We start from the raw sequence: 16,615 nt of genomic DNA on the forward strand, positions 1-16,615 counted from the left end.
AGATTCAGACTACCAGAGTGGAAATAAACAATTAACAGGAACAACGGGTAAAAAAGACTACGTACTATCTTCTCGGTGTATCCAAGAAATGAAATTTTGACAGAAAGTTTTTGCCACATGGCTACACTATTAAGGACTAGTTGTACAGTCCCCGTGTAGCAGCAGTCTAAGTTCTATTGTCAAAATAACGCGAAAAACACGTTTTACGAACACCTTATAACGCCTAACCGGAGAATAAATGCGGGATAACTGAACCGGTGATTCTGGCTGGGTTAGCGATGTTAACCGGAGAATATGTTTTGACAATGGCAGGAACAGTTACAGAATTAGTGAGGACGAGATTTTTGTTAGAACGGGGAAGAAGAAGAAACGAGGACATGACACAAATGAAATGGAAGGATATGATGATTCCAAATTCATTTAAGAATTTCGTGCTATTACTATTCGGTCTCAGCCTTGAGAAACTGGAGCATATGAATGAAATGTGAAACTGTTTTCCAGCATAAGACTTTTTGCTTGTAATAGGCCTGTTAGGCATTTGATATTAGTACTTCGTGAATTATATTCCGTCGTGTTATTTTTGTAAATAGGTAAATAAAAATGACCATTTGTGCCAAAACAGTATCGCTTATTTGGTGTGTGTTACAATTACTGCAATATTAGAAAGGCCTGTTTCATTTTATCTAGCAGATAGTGACAAAATGGACGTAATCAAATCGAGAAACCACACCACTCTTGGGTACTATTCGTATTAACAGCTTTTTCAGTATCAGACAACGACATTTTGACTTTTCATGTAGCAAAACGTTTGACGAACTCTGATGAGGTAACAGATTCTTTCGCAGAAAGGAACGCTTGCCGTGTAAAACCGTAGCAAGAGTAGAGAGAAAAAAATGCTTGGGCCTAAGGATTGGAGAAATTTGTACTGTCTTGCTTGTCTCTTGCCATTCCTGGTTTTGTGTTTCCTATATTTAATTTCATTTCATACAGAAGAGAACCTTACCAGCCAATAGACAATCAAGAGTGCAAATTTTCTGAAGACTTCTTATTCTCCGGGTGAGAAATAATCCTATCCAGTATTAAAGGTGAGTTTTTTTAAGGGGGATAGGACTTAAAACCGGCCGCCTGGGGAGTAGGAGAGGCACCACTGTCCCGAATGTAGGTTTGATGGCTTCCGTTAAAAAATATACACGTTTGAATTCCACAGAGCGAAATACAGTGATGTACGATAAAAGAATGCTGTGTGAAGAGGTGTACCACTGGACTTTGGCACACTCAGACCAAATAACATGTCTTACATCCGCGCGTCCATATACATGGTATATCGTAGGCATGTTCGAGAGGGTTCATGTCTGGAGAACATGCTGGCCACTCTAGTCGGGCAATGTCGTTATTCCGAAGGAAGTCATTCACAAGATGTGTACGATGGGGCGCGAAATGTCGTCCATGAAAACAAATGCCTCGCCAATATGTTGCCGATGTGGTTGCACTATCGATCGGAGGATGACATTCACGTATCGTACAGTCGTTACGGCACCTCCCATGACCACCAGCGGCGTACGTCGGCCCCACATAATGCCACCCCAAAGCAACAGGGAACCTCCATCTTGCTGCATTCGCTGGATATTGTGTCTAAGGCGTTCAGCCTGACTGGGTTGCCTCCGAACACGTCTCCGACGATTGTCTGGTTGAACGCATAAGCGAGAACGTGATGCCAATCCTCAGCGGTCCATTCGGCATGTTGTTGGGCCCATCTGTACCGCTCTGTATGGTGCCGTGGTTGCGAAGATGGACCTCGCCATGAACGTCGGGAGTGAAGTTGCGCATCATGCAGCCTATTGCGCGCAGTTTGAGTCATAACACGACGTCCTGTGGCTGCACGAAAAGCGTTATTTAACACGGTCAGACCTTAGACACACTGTCCAGCGAATGCAGCAAGATGGAGGTTCCCTGCTGTTTTGGGGTGGCATTATGTGGGGTCGACGTACGCCGCTGGTGGTCATGAAAGGTGCCGTAACGGCTGTTCGATACGTGAATGACATCCTCCGACCGATGGTGCAACCACATCGGCAACATATTGGCGAGGCATTTGTGTTCATGGACGACATTTCGCGTCCCATCGTGCACATCTTGTGAATGACTTCCTTCAGAATAACGACATCGCTCGACTAGAGTGGCCAGCTTATTCTCCAGACATGAACCATATCGAATATGCCTGGGATAGTTTGAAAAGGGCTGTTTATGGACAACGTGACCACCAACCGCTCTGAGGAATCTACGCCGAATCAGCGTTGAAGAGTGGAACAATCTGCACCAGCAATGCCTTGATGAACTTGGGGATAGTATGCCACGACGAATACAGGCTTGCATCAATGCAAGAGGACGTGCTACTGGGTATTAGAGGTACCGGTGAGTACAGCAATCTGGACCACCACCTATGAAGGTCTCGCTGTATGGTGGTACAACATGCAATGTGTGGTTTTCATGAGCAGTAGACCCGTCGAGGTGGCGCAGTGGTTAGCACACTGGACTCGCATTCGGGAGGACGACGGTTCAATCCCGTCTCCGGCCATCCTGATTTAGGTTTTCCGTGATTTCCCTAAATCGCTTCAGGCAAATGCCGGGATGGTTCCTTTGAAAGGGCACGGCCGATTTCCTTTCCCATCCTTCCCTCACCCGAGCTTGCGCTCCGTCTCTAATGACCTCGTTGTCGACGGGACGTTAAACACTAATCTCCTCCACCTCCTCCATGAGCAGTAAAAAGGGCGGAAATGATGTTTATGTTGATCTCTATTCCAATTTTCTGTACATGTTCCGGAATTCTCGGAACCGACGTGATGCACAACTTTTTATGATGTGTGTATATTACATGTATGAAAAATATATAGCCCATGTCCGCCCAGATGTTAATTAGAGTACCGTGTACAAATCTGTAGTAAATCGATCAGGAATTTTCCGAGATTTTTAGCAACAACTTTACCCGTTAATGTAGTGTAGTTGTGGTCTTCAGTCCAAAGACTGGTTTGATGCAACTCTCCATGCTACTCTATCCTGTGCAAGCCTCCTCATCTCCGAGTAACTACTGCAATCTACATCCTTCCGAATCCGCTTACTGTTTTCATCTCTTGGTGTCCCGCTACGATTTTTCCCCCCACGCTTCTCTCCAGTACTAAACAGGTGTTCCCTTGATGCCTGAGAATGTGTCCTACCAATCGATCCCTTCTTCTAATCAGGTTGTACCACAAGTTTCTCTTTTATCCAGTTCTATTCAGTACCTCCCCATTAGTTATGTGATCTAACCATCTAATCTTCAGCATTCTTCTGTAGCAACACATTTCAAAAGTTTCTGTTCTCTTCTTGTCTATACTGTTTATCGTCCATGTTTCACTTCCATACATAGCTACACTCCACACAAATACTTTCGGAAAGGACTTCCTGACACTCAAATCCATACTCGACATTAACAAATTTCCCTTCTTCAGAAACGCTTTTCTTGCCGTCTTCGACGATAATCAGATTGCTTCCCAAATAGCAAAACTCATGTACTGCTTTAAGTGGCTCTTTTCCTCATTTAATTCCCTCAAAATCACCTGATTCAGTTCGACTACATTCCATTATCCTCGTTTTGCTTTTGCTAATGTTCATCTTATATTCTCTTTTCAAGTCACTATCCATTCCGTTCAACTGCTCTTGCATGTCCTTTGCCGACTGTGACAGAACTACAATGTCAACGGGAAACTTCAGAGTTTTTATTTCTTCTCTTTGAACTTTAATTCCTACTCCAAATTTTCTTTTGTTTCGTTTATTGCTTGCTCAAAATATAGATTGAATATCATCGGCAAATGCCCTTCGCTTCCTGTATTTTCCATGCCACCTTTAGAATTTGAAAGGGAGTATTCCAGTTAACATCGTCAAAAGCTTTTTCTAAGTCTACAGCTGGTATAAACTTGGTTTGCCTTTCCTTAACCTGTCTTCTATGAGAAGTCGTAAACTCAGTACTGATTCGCGTGTTCCTACATTTCTCCGAAATCCATACTGATCTTCCCCGAGGCCGGCCTCTACCAGTTTTTCCATTCTTCTGCTGTTATCCCATAAGACATTATGTCTGTTTTTGCAAACTTCTGTAAAGAATTTGTGTAGTATTTTGCAACCGTGACTTATTAAACTGGTAGTTGGTCATTTTCATATCTGCGACACATGCTTTCTTTGGAATTGGAATTATTATTTTCTTCTTGAAGTCTGAGGATATTTCGCCTGTCTGGTACATCTTGCTCACCAGATGGAAGAGTTTTACCATGGCTGGCTGTCCCAACGCTATCAGTAGCTGTAAGGGAATGTTGTGTACTCCCAGGCCCTTGTTTCGACTTAAGTCTTTCAGTGCTTTGCCAAATTCGTTACGCAGTATCCTAAGTCCCTTCTCGTCTTCATCTGCATCCTCTTCCATTTCCATAATATTGCCCTCAAGAACATATACTCCCTTTGAACTTCTCTACAACCTCTGGTTGTTTCAGTTTATCGAATTCCCGACTCCTTAAAATCCCGCCTTTTTGCAGTTTCTTCAGTTTTAATCTACAGTTCATAACCCCTAACCAGAAGTCCTGTTATTCCCGCCACCGAACTTCACTTATTGTCACTATATCTGAGGAGCGCCGGGACAAAACCCGATATATTCACTTTTGCTGCGTTCGCGTGTTTGAGCTGTAGGGGGAGATACGGGAGTAATAATACATGCTGCCACAAAATAATTTTCAGCACAACGCGACGTCATGTGTTTTATGGTGTGTTCCTTCTTTTTATAGCTTGTTAAGCCATTTAGGGATCGCTATTTGTTACTTTCTGTATTAACAGCAAATGCGGATTTATCGGTTTTTGTTCCGGCGCTCCTCATCTAACTTTAACCTATCCATTCCCGCTCTAAAATATTCTAAACTTACTGCGCGATTAAGGGATCTGACATTCCATGCTCCGATCCGTAGAACGCCAGTTTCTCCTGATAACGACGTCCTCTTGAAAAGTCCGCCCCCCTATCTCCTTCCCCCCCCCCCCCCACTCCCCCCGAATCCCCAGGGGTTCGGATGGGTGACGATTTCACCTCCGAAATACGAGGCGTGTTTTTTAAGTAAGTACCGTTTTGAAATTAAAAAAAGACGCTCTAAGATATCTCAATAATTTTATTTTTACATGAAAGCCTGTACCTTAATCTACTTTTCTACATAATTTCCGTCAATATTGAGGCACTTTTCATAACGTTGTACCAGTTTTTGAATACCCTCCTCATAGAAGTCTGCCGCCTGACTTGTTAACCACTGCATCACCACTGTTTTGACTTCGTCATCGTCTTGGAGACGCTGACCGCCCAGGTGTTTCTTCAAGAGCAGGAACAGATGGTAGTCACTGAGCGCGAGATCGGGGCTGTACGGAGGATGATCTAGAGTTTCCCATCGAAAAGATGTGATGGGATCTTTGGTCTGATTCGCCACTTGCGGACGGGCATTGACTTGCAGCAAAACGATGCCCTTGCTCAACTTCCATGGACTGTTGCTTTGATTCTGGTGCGACGAAGGCCACCCATGTTTCATCGCCCGTAACAATTTGGCTTAAGAAATCATCACCGTCGTTGTGGTACCGCTCAAGGAAAGTCAATGCATGTCTAAACGTTTGGTTTTGTGCACATCCGTCAACATTTTCGGTACCCAACGTGCGCACAATTTACGGTAATTGAAGTGCTCGGTCATAATGCGATACAAAACACTACGAGAAGCATTAGGAAAGTCATCCCGCAAGGAGGAAATCGTAAAGCATCTGTTTTCTCTCACCTTATTCTCCACTTCCTGCACCAAACTTTCATTAACGACCCACTTTCTTACCATTGCATCACTCATAATGTTTTCTCCGTAAACTGCGCAGATCTCACGATGAATATCGATCGCTTTTAGGCCTTTAGCACTAAGAAATCTTATAACAGCCCGTACTTCACAGTCGGCGGGACTCACGATTGTCGGAGGCATCTTAAACAGTCCGTACACAACGTAAACAAGGAACAATCAGACTGTAATGGCGTCAGTGCGTAGATTAAGGTACAGGCTCTCATGTGAAAAAAAAAAATTATTGAGATATCTTAGAACGTATTTTTTAAATTTCAAAACGGTACTTACTTAAAAAACACGCCTCGTATTTTACCCTAGACGATGCCATCAGCATTTAACCATGCAGTTGAGCTGAATGCCCTCGGAAAAAATTACAGCTGTAGCTTTCCCTTGCTTTCAGCCGTTCACAGTAAGAGCACAGCAAGGCCGCTTTGGTTGATGGTACAAGGCGAGATCAGTCAATCATCCAGACTGCTGCACCCGCAAGTACTGAAAATCTGCTGCGCCTCTTCAGGAACCACACGTTTGTCCGGCCCGTCAACAGATACCCCTCCGTTGTGGTTGCACCTACGGTACGGCCATGTGTGTCGCTGAGGCACGCAAGCCTCCCCACCTACGGGCAGATCAGTGGTTCATAGGGGAAGGGGGGGGGAGGCTTCCCATTTGTATATTAATATTGGATATATTAAAAATATATAGCCTAACACTTTGCGAGAGTAACCAACGACTTGTTTTTACACAATAGTATAGATTATGGTACCGGAAGACGGGTGAAAGCGTAATACGGCTCTTAGCATAAATGAAACTATCCGAAAAGTGGGCTGTTGTTATTTCCTCAAATAACAAAATCGAGAAAGTTTGCAGAATCAGCGACCGTGTGCGTGTGTACCACTGGCCAAAGGCAGAGGAAGGGGCTGGCGCTGACGCAAGAGGCTCGCGACAGCGCGGAAGCTGCGACCGTGCGAATGGCACGACGCTCTCGCGCCAGCCGACGCGTCGGGTTTCGCGTGCCAGGCGCGGCCGGCGCTCCGAGCGGCCCAGTGCGAGCCGAGCGGCGGAGGGCTGCCTGCGTCCGCTGGCCGCTTCGCGCAGACCGCGGCGGCCGGCAGGTAAGGCGCCGCTGTACGCCGATGCGACTTCCCGTCGTTGCGCCACAGCCAGCGGGTCAGTCCTCAGGAGGTGTAGGTCTCCCGCGTAGGAGGTAAGCTCATAAAACACTCGCTCGAACGGTACTTGACTACGGCTTCTTAACCTCCGACCATCACTATTGTACTAGCCATCACTCAGTGCAACATCAGGAAGGACAAATAACAAAAATGTACTTACAGTATGTGTACAGTATACAATGAGATGACAAAAATCATGGGGTGCCTCCTAATATCGTGTCGGTGTAGTGCTGCCACCCGACGTGGCATGGTCTCAACAACTCTTTGCAAGTTCCCTGGAGAAAACTGAGTCATGCTGCGTCCAAGCCGTCCATAAATGCGGAAGTATTTTGCATTTTGTGCAAAAACTGACCTCTCGATTATGTTCCATTGATATTCGATGGAATTCGTGGTGGGGGGGACCTAGGTCGACAGATCAATCACTTGATCACTTGAATTGTCCAGAATGGTCTAACCAATCGCGAACAATTGTGGGCCGGTGACATGGCGCATTGTAATCCATAAAAATTCCATCATTTGTTTGCTGCAAATGATCTCCAAGTAGCTAAACATAAGATTTCCATTACGGTATATTGATAACTTTTACCTGTGGACCGTCTGACAGCAACTGAATAAAACACAATTTTAGTTCCATACGCGTTGAGCCTTTATTTTCTGCAAGGCATCATCAGTGGCAGGTTGCGTGGACAATTTCTTACATATTACGCTCCTGTTGCATTTTTGGTGTTGTTCTTCTTCTTATGAACGCCAATTTGCGGTTTTTTCCACATTCCATAGCGCTATGCACTGAACGCTTGTTTCAATGCAATGTTCAATGCAACTGAGGAAGACAGGACTTCAAAATTTGAAGATAAGATTTCCAGTCTATGATTGGTTCAGTTGGACCAGAGGAGACAGTCCATTCCACGTAAACACAGCCCGCATCATTATGGTGCCACGACCAGCTTGCACAGTGCCCTGCTAAATCTGGTTCCATAGCTTAGTGGGGTCTGTGCCACACTCGAAACCTCCAATCAGCCCCTACCAACTGAAATCGGGACTGACCACGCCACAGCGTCGTCTAGGGTCCGACCGATGTGGTCGCGAGCCCAGCACAGGTGCTCTAGGTAATTTCGTGCTATTATCAAAACCAGTCGCGTCACTCGTCTGCTGCCACAGCCTATTGTCGCCAAATTTCGCTTCTGTTTCCTAACACATACGTTCGTCATACGTCCCTCACTAATTTCTGCGGTTATTTCACGCTGTGTTGGTTGTCTGCTAGCACTGACAACTCTACGCAAACACCGCCGCTGCTCTCGGTCGTTAAGTGAAGGCCGTCCCTCACTGTGTTGTCTGTGGTGAGAGGCAATGCCTGAGATTTGGTATTCTCGGCACACTCTTGACACTGTGCATCTCGGAATACTGAATTCCCTAACGATTTCCGAAATGAAATTAGCATTTCTCGTTCAAAGTCTGTTGATTCCCGTCGTGCGGACACTAATCACGTCGGAAACCTTTTCACACGGATCACCTGAGTACAAATGACAGATCCGCCATGCACTGCCCTTTTATACCTTGTGTACGCGACACTACCGCCATCTGTATACAAGCATATCACTGTCCCACAACTTTTGTCACCTAATTGTGTTTCGACGACTAGTTTCGATCATTTTGGTTCATTTTCAGGCCTGAGGCTGCATTCAGAGTGCCTTATCTTAACAACAACCACCTAAAATTGACAAAACGTGCATCAGACAGTGACGGTAGGTAATATCCATATCATCACTATACAAGTCAGAATGAAACTCTAATTTTAGATGGGTGTGAATCAAATTCTAATTTGATTCTGACTTCTGTAGTGATATTGTGACGTTTATCTACCGACATTGCCAATTTTACATGGTCGTCGTTAAGACTTTGAGTGCAGCCTCACAAGGGAACCTCCCCATCGCACCCCCCTCAGATTTAGTTATATGTTGCCACAGTGGATAGGTCTTGAAAAACTGAACACAGATCAATCGAGAAAACAGGAAGAAGTTGTGTGGAACTATGAAAAAATAAGCAAAATATGCAAACTGAGTAGTCCATGACCAAGATATGCAACATCAAGGATACACTGAGCCCAGGAGCGCCGTGGTCCCGTGGTTAGCGTGAGCAGCTGCGAAACGAGAGGTCCTTGGTTCAAATATTCCTTCGAGCGAAAAGTTTAATTTTTTATTTTCAGACAATTATCAAAGTTCAGGCACTCACACATAATCAACTGCGCTCTCCAAAATTCCAGGACATGTTCAGATTTGCTTGCACATATGCAGGATTTGACGGTCTACACACGGAAAAATTTGAAAACGTTAAAAACATGTTTTGACAGAGCGCAGGGAAAAGTGTGCGACTGTGAAACTGTTGGATTCATTTGTTGCAGTTTATGTAACAAATTCTTATGTTTTCATCACTTTTTTTGGGAGTCATTATCACATCCACAAGAAAACCTAAATCGGGCAACGTAGAAGAATCTTTTTACCCATTCGCCAACTGTACAAGTTAGGTGGGTCGACAACATATTCCTGTCATGTGACGCACATGCCGTCACCAGTGTCGTATAGAATATATCAGACGTGTTTTCCTGTGGAGGAATCGGTTGACCTATGACCTTGCGATCAAATGTTTTCGGTTCCCATTGGAGAGGCACGTCCTTTCGTCTACTAATCGCACGGTTTTGCGGTGCGGTCGAAAAACACAAACACTAAACTTATTACAGTGAACAGAGACGTCAATGAACGAACGGACAGATAATAACTATGCAAAAATAAAGAAAGTAAAATTTTCACTCGAGGGAAGACTTGAACCAAGGACCTCTCGTTCTGTAGCTGCTCACCCTACCACGGGACCACGGCGCTCCTTAGCTCACTTTGTCCATGATGTTGCCTATGTGCCCCATGGACTACTCAGTTTGTATATTTTGCTTATTTTTTCACAGTTCCACACAACTTCTTCCTGTTTTCTCAATTGATCTGTGTTCAGTTTTTCAAGGCCTTTCCACTGTGCCAACTTATAACTAAATCTGAGGGGGGTGCGATGGGGAGGTTCCCTTGTCAGTAGGTCAGGTTAAAATACAATCGCCAAAATATATGTACTTCGACCGTTACAAATTTCTAATAAACACTTCACCAATATTTGCTACCTAAGTTTTCTTAAACATACGTTATAGATGGCTCTACTCGTACTTGGCTGAAAGTGACGTTGTCAATCAGTCTCTGGTTTGCTTTTGAAAACACGTCCACGAAATCCACAGAGCCGTACAGAAAGACGCCCAGTTGACACCGTGCCCTTGAAATCCGGAAAACATTCAGTATAATTTCGACTACTTAGTTAAGAGCTTACCGAATATCGGACCAGATACGGGTTGAAACGTCCCCTTTAAACAAGAATACAGGACTGTGCTTAAACTGACACACAGTATTTTTAGCGTAACGCAATCTGACTTTCAATAATCTCTACAAGAGAACGGCCCTGACTAACATTAACCTGTACTTTTCACAAATCACTTACCTCACAAAAATCTTGGTTACTCCCCCTACTGCAATACAGCGAGCGCCACTACTGCCAGCTAAATAAAAGATTCAAACTACGGAAGGCACTAACTACTGATAGGCATAGTTGACAAATGAAAGATATTAATAGAGAACAAACAATGTATTTACCTTGATATCATCATATATATATATATATATATATATATATATATATATATATATATATATATATATAGCAGTTCAAGACAAATTTCAAAACTACGCCATCTCTCTCCCCACATCCACCACTGTTGGCGGCTCACCTCCAACTGCGCAACACTACGCGCTGTTCACAGCCAGCTGCCTAACACTACAATGGCGAGTATTACAACAATGCAAAGCAGCCACAGACTGCACACAGCACAGCCAGTGATTTTCATACAGAGGTGGCGTTACCAAAAAAAACCTAAACAGCCTACTTACATAGCCCCCATGCTCCCCACAAAAAATTTTACAAATTGGTTTGGGCAGTGGCCAATACAGATTTGAAAAAAAAATTTATAATTACAATAACAAAGAAATCAAATGCACACACTTATTGATACAATGTTGGTCAAAAGCTAAAATTTTCTCACAGTCCATAAAGACAGTCCTGATCATTCATCACATTGCAGTGTTTTTCTCAAAGTCTGAGCAGTAAAAGAAAATGCACACGGAAGTAGTGGATTTCCATGCAGTCTTGAAGAAGTAGCGTTGTCCTTCCAATGGAAAGACAGTGCTGACTCTCGACATGCAGACAGGTCATGGGCCACAACAGAGCAAACCCACAACAGAGTCAGTCGAAGTTTTGAAGAGTATTGGTGGGTAGGTCATCACAGAGCAGACCCACTGTAGTCCTGGTAGAGATTACGGTATTGGTGGGCCACCAGAGGTGCAGACCCAATGCAGTCCTTGTAGAAATAATGGTACTGATGGATCATCAAAGATGTAGACCCACTGTAGTCCTTGTAGAGATAATGGTACTGGTGGGTCATCAAAGATGCAGACCCACTGTAGTCCTTGTAGAGACGGCCAACAGCCATCTGTTGCGACTGTGCAGGTGCACAATCACCATCAAAGAGTCTTGCGGAGAATATAGCAAGTCCATAACCACCACTTGTGCACTCACAAAGTTTTTGGAATTGTCCTTAGAACCAGCAATGCTGTTATCCAGTCCCTTGCTGAATTATTAACACACGTGCAAACACTAACAGTCCCTACGTGTCACATATTGTCCATATAGTATGACCAACAGAAACGTGTGCAGTGAAATGGAACTTACAAGTTACTTAATTTGATGAACTGCTGTCAATTACAATTTTATAACATAAGAATACAATAACAAGGTACAAAATACATCATTCAAGAACATAACAATACAGATAACATTTGTAGTACAGGCTTTACAACAGAATAGAAATAAACATATACATCAATGTTACAGGAATGATGAGATAAGTAGATACATAAAAGTTCAGAATAACTTTCGAAACATCAACTTCACACATGAGCATTAAAACAAAACAGAATAAATAATATCTAAGCATATTTACAAGTTAAATAACATATTATTAAAACCAATTATATTTGAGGATAACAGTATTCCTCATCATAGTGAATAGTATTAGAAAAAAAATTCTATGAAACTACACAGAGACAGGAAGAAAACAAATACACAAGGGTACACAAACACATAGGGGGATAACACAATGGAAAGGACAGGGTTCGTTTTCAGTGTAACTTTTGGTACTGCAGTATTTTGCGAACAAAACCTTTTTTGTTCTTGGAGATCTCCCTTCGTTCAACATTATTCCCAAAAAGTCCTATCTGTACCTCTTTTCTGTATGCTAACCATATTTCTTTCAAAATAAATATGGCTCATTGTACAATACTCATTTAGGCCCAAATCGTTTTCATATAACTTTCAAAGCATTCTTTCCCTATTCTCCATAGTTAGGTTCTTATATAGTCTACCCCCTCTTAAGCTAACTTAAATCTACTGAGCTCAGATATTAAACTAAGGGACGAGGCAATGCAGCAACACAAAACAATTAATACAAATAGCAATGACAAAAAAAATGGAAAATTGCAAAGCAAGCTACAGTAAATCTAAATTACCAAGCAATTCACATTACAACTAATATGAGGCAATGTGCAGCAAACAAGAAAAATAAATCTGGCTTAGCAGAGTAACACAAATTCAAATTCAGCAACACTATGTCTGGCAAACAGCAGCAGAAAATGAAATACCTAAACATGACATAGCTCAAGCAAAAAAAATAGTACACTAAAGATAACAATGCAGATAAGGGAAATGTATAATCACATCTTAATGTCTAAGTAATTAAAGTGGTGCACCACAAGAAGTTATTCTACCAAAAATTTACCCAGTAGTTGAAAAGAAAATTCCATATGCAATTCCTGTGAAGGGAAATATCTTTTTATGCTCCTTCGTTTTTTTGAATAGATCATAAAATTATTTACTGGATCTGTAGGCATAAAATATTTATATTAGTACATCTATTAAATTTTATTTTAACCAATGCTGCAGTGCAGCTAGAAACTAGATATTAAACAAAATGAGTTAATAAATACATAAAGCAAGCCATATGGCATTTCTCTCAACTAGCACGACAATAGCCGTGAAATGTTTCTCATCGTTTCATTAGGCATATTAGTAAATATCATAAATTAAGAGGTCCACAGTATAAACATATGTTTTCAAGTTCGACCGCGTCGTTTTTGCGATGCTCTCTACAAAGGAACGTCAATAGCGAGGATAATGGCCTCCCTTTTTTTTTCTGTGCCGCTGAAAAGGGCTCGCAATAATGGCTTTTTCTCCAGGCGTCTGACACACCTGGCCGCTCAGCTGGGTGCCCACGACGCATTACGTGCAGGTGGTCACTGAACATTCTTACCGAAATATTTACGACACCAGTTTCCGCTACAGTGACAGTCTCATATAAAAATATTTCACAGGTCAAGAATTTGGGTTACAAATCTGTAGAAACAAAATCCTATAAATATAACAGCGTCCAAAAAATTTTCGCCAGCATTGTGATACATTTACGCATTTACACACATTTCCTACCTCTTAAAGTATGATTCTTGGTTTCCAACATCCTTTTTCACAAGTCAGTGTCCCTAACCGCTACTCATTACTCCTTACCTTATTACACATATATATATTCTTCGACGCTTCTTTAATATTTCATTATATGAAATATGTAGCATAATCAAATTCCTCATATAGCATCAGCTTCTTGACCATAAACATACCTCAGCAGCATAATACACATCGTCGTCGTAAAAATAACATCATAACACCTCAGTCAACTCTCAAAATCGTCGTAGCTTCCTCCAATAGTTCCAAAACCTAAAAAAATTCTCTGCTCATTTCAATAGTGTCATCAACCTCAAACGTACTTTAAAAATCATGATTCCATACCAAATACATCATTCAAAGCTCTCATAGTATCACAATGGTTCCGAAAAAATATGAACAGTTCACAAAGTACTGACAAAATACAATTTCATAAGTGTGAAGTTATCCAACGGTGTAATTACGTAAACATCTGTCACTGACGTAAAATAAATGTTTGTATCTCTCAGTTAAATGATCAGATAGCTGTGTAATTCTGTGTTAGAGAAATATGGTACCGATGTGTAAAGTTGTATAAGCAAATACCATATTAGCTAGGGCTCCTTGTGCTTGCCAAACACATGATACACAAAGTAAGCGTGTACCCCCCTGAGGATTAATGTATAATACCCACAGGTGTTACAGATTAGCAAAGGAATGAAGTGTATCATGGAAAACCTTTGTATCATTGTAATTAAAAAATCTTTAAAAATAAATGTTTTAAGTACAAAATTAATCACTCAAATACGTGTACTGTAGCGCTAAACTGTGCGTCATGTTGTAAGATAATCTCTGTGGAAGTCTCGTATTTATCGTCCTCCGAAAGCTAAGTTCTGCAGAAGTCAATGTACTTACCTCATGACAAACAAAAGTGAAATGCTTTGTGTATAGATATCGTAGTTATTACGCTTATTGTTGTGATGAAGAAAGTACTGTACTGTAACGTATTGTTGTGCCACGAAAAAGGCTGTCTCATTGTTGCTATACCACAAGAGTTACTACTAAAACATGTTTTTCTTTCCAGAAGAATTCAGAAAGCTGTGCAGATATAAAACAGATACACCGCAAAAGCAACATTGTAAATTGTCACTCATTAGTAGCGTCGTGATAAAACCGTGTAGTTGTCACATAAACTAACCACTGTGTCGTCTGGTATCTCAAAGAAAGTACTTTAAATCCAGAATGTATTTTCAAGTAAACCAAAATTAAAATCTCATTAGTAGTACTGGTAAATGTTCTAAGTATGTGAGCCTTATAGTCGTTACGTAATCGTACAACTAACAAGCAAGAATGTACAAATACAACACTGTGTCGTCTGTTCACTATAACAATGCAATCGTAATTTCTGTTTAAAAATGTTCCCTAGGTTCTAGACTGGATATTTAACTTCAAACATTGTTGCATGGTAACAGTTTCTAAGTCTGACAATGCATACTAGTAATGTACAGTGAAAAATTTTATGGCAAAGACTAAGTTAAAAAGCAGATTATCTTTCAATAAAAGGTTTTACATGTGAAGTGTGGTGCAATCCTTTACTCTTCATAGTACTCAGAGTTTGAACTTGAATGCAATTATCATGTGGTATACGTCGGTAAAGAATAGTGGAATTTTTCTCAAGGTTAGCATCTATGTTATTTTTCTCTGGGCCAGCCGGCGCAAGCGGCTGCCTGCGGTGCGAGTCATTGTCTGTCTCTTTGTTGGCGTGCGTCGTTATTGGGATTAGGAGACCTAACTTCTACAAATTCACTTTGACGAGAGGGCCCTGCCCTGTGTAAATCCCGCCAGTTCTGATGCAATTCAGGTCTGTCGTTACGATCACATCGTCTGTCGTCATGTCGGTAGTTCCTGTAGTTTCTTTCTTGTCGGTTAAGTGGTGGAGAATTTCTCCCTGAATCGTAACTGCGCGCTGGACCGTTGCGTCTTAAGTTATTCTGTCTCCCTTGATAATAATTGTTTTGGTTCCCATATTGTCTGTTTCTCTGATTGTCTCTGTGATAGTCATTACCGCGGAGAGGTGATCTTTCCCTGTAATTATTACTACTCTGCCAACGGTTGTCATACGGGTGGTGTCTGTTTCGGTCACGATTTACGTTGAAAGAATAGCCTTGTCGTATATTATTTCTGTCATCGCGGAATTGTGACGGATGTGATCTGTAATTGTTGTGCTCCTGTTCTCGCGTTCCGCGATTGTCAGTGTCAATTTCCAGTTCTTGTAACAGTCCCTGAAAAGCCTCAATGTCTTCTTTGCAACGTCCTGCTAAAATAATATGTCGTAAATGTTTAGGTAATTTGATTAAGCAAATCCGGATGAGTTCTGAGGGGCTGTATGGGTTTGAAAGATACTGATTCTTATGCAACATGTCTTCAAAATATTTGACAAGACTGGAAAATTCAGATTGTTCAAAGTGTTTCATCATCATGATGCTATGTTTTACTCGGTCTTGTGTAGCTTGAGACCAACATGCTGAGAGGAAGGCATGGTAAAATTCTCCTTCACTGTGACAATCGTGAATGACCGATCGCATTCTTACAGCTGGTTCATTCTCTAAATAGCCACACATAAATTCTAATCTGTGTTCTAACGACCAGTTGGGAGGAAAACAATGAGTGAATTGATGGAGCCATGCTTGTGGATGAATGTCGTTGCCAGAATTCTTAAATGTTTTGAATTTACGTGTATTAATGAACAGCTTATAGTCAAAGTCATCATGTCGGCGAGTCACATATCGGTCATTGTTACGTCGTTTCGGCGGTTCCATTTCAAAATTCGGTGCACCTTGCCAATTTCTTTCATAGTTTCCGAAATGCCCTGTGTTATTATTTTGTGGCTTTTCCGTATTTCTAAGTCCCTCTTCCCGTGTTGGGGCGCGAGTGTCCTCTGAAATATGTAATTCTTGTATTACCTGCGTCAAC

General features: G+C 41.9%; 1 protein-coding gene across 3 annotated transcripts in view; it reads left to right on the top strand.

Annotated features, from left to right (window-relative positions):
- Window positions 1-6,916: 6,916 nt before the first annotated feature.
- Window positions 6,917-16,615, top strand: part of LOC126235713 (coiled-coil domain-containing protein 39) — a 408,779-nt gene continuing 399,080 nt past the window's right edge. For 2 of the 3 annotated variants that reach the window (XM_049944477.1, XM_049944478.1), the window contains exon 1: window positions 6,933-7,068. The gene's annotated coding sequence lies outside the window, so the exon portion shown is untranslated. Of the gene's footprint in view, window positions 7,069-16,615 lie in introns of all 3 variants that reach the window. The other variant, XM_049944479.1, reaches the window with a different exon arrangement.

The sequence above is a fragment of the Schistocerca nitens genome, chromosome 2, assembly GCF_023898315.1.
Source record: "Schistocerca nitens isolate TAMUIC-IGC-003100 chromosome 2, iqSchNite1.1, whole genome shotgun sequence".
Taxonomy (NCBI): domain Eukaryota; kingdom Metazoa; phylum Arthropoda; class Insecta; order Orthoptera; family Acrididae; genus Schistocerca; species Schistocerca nitens.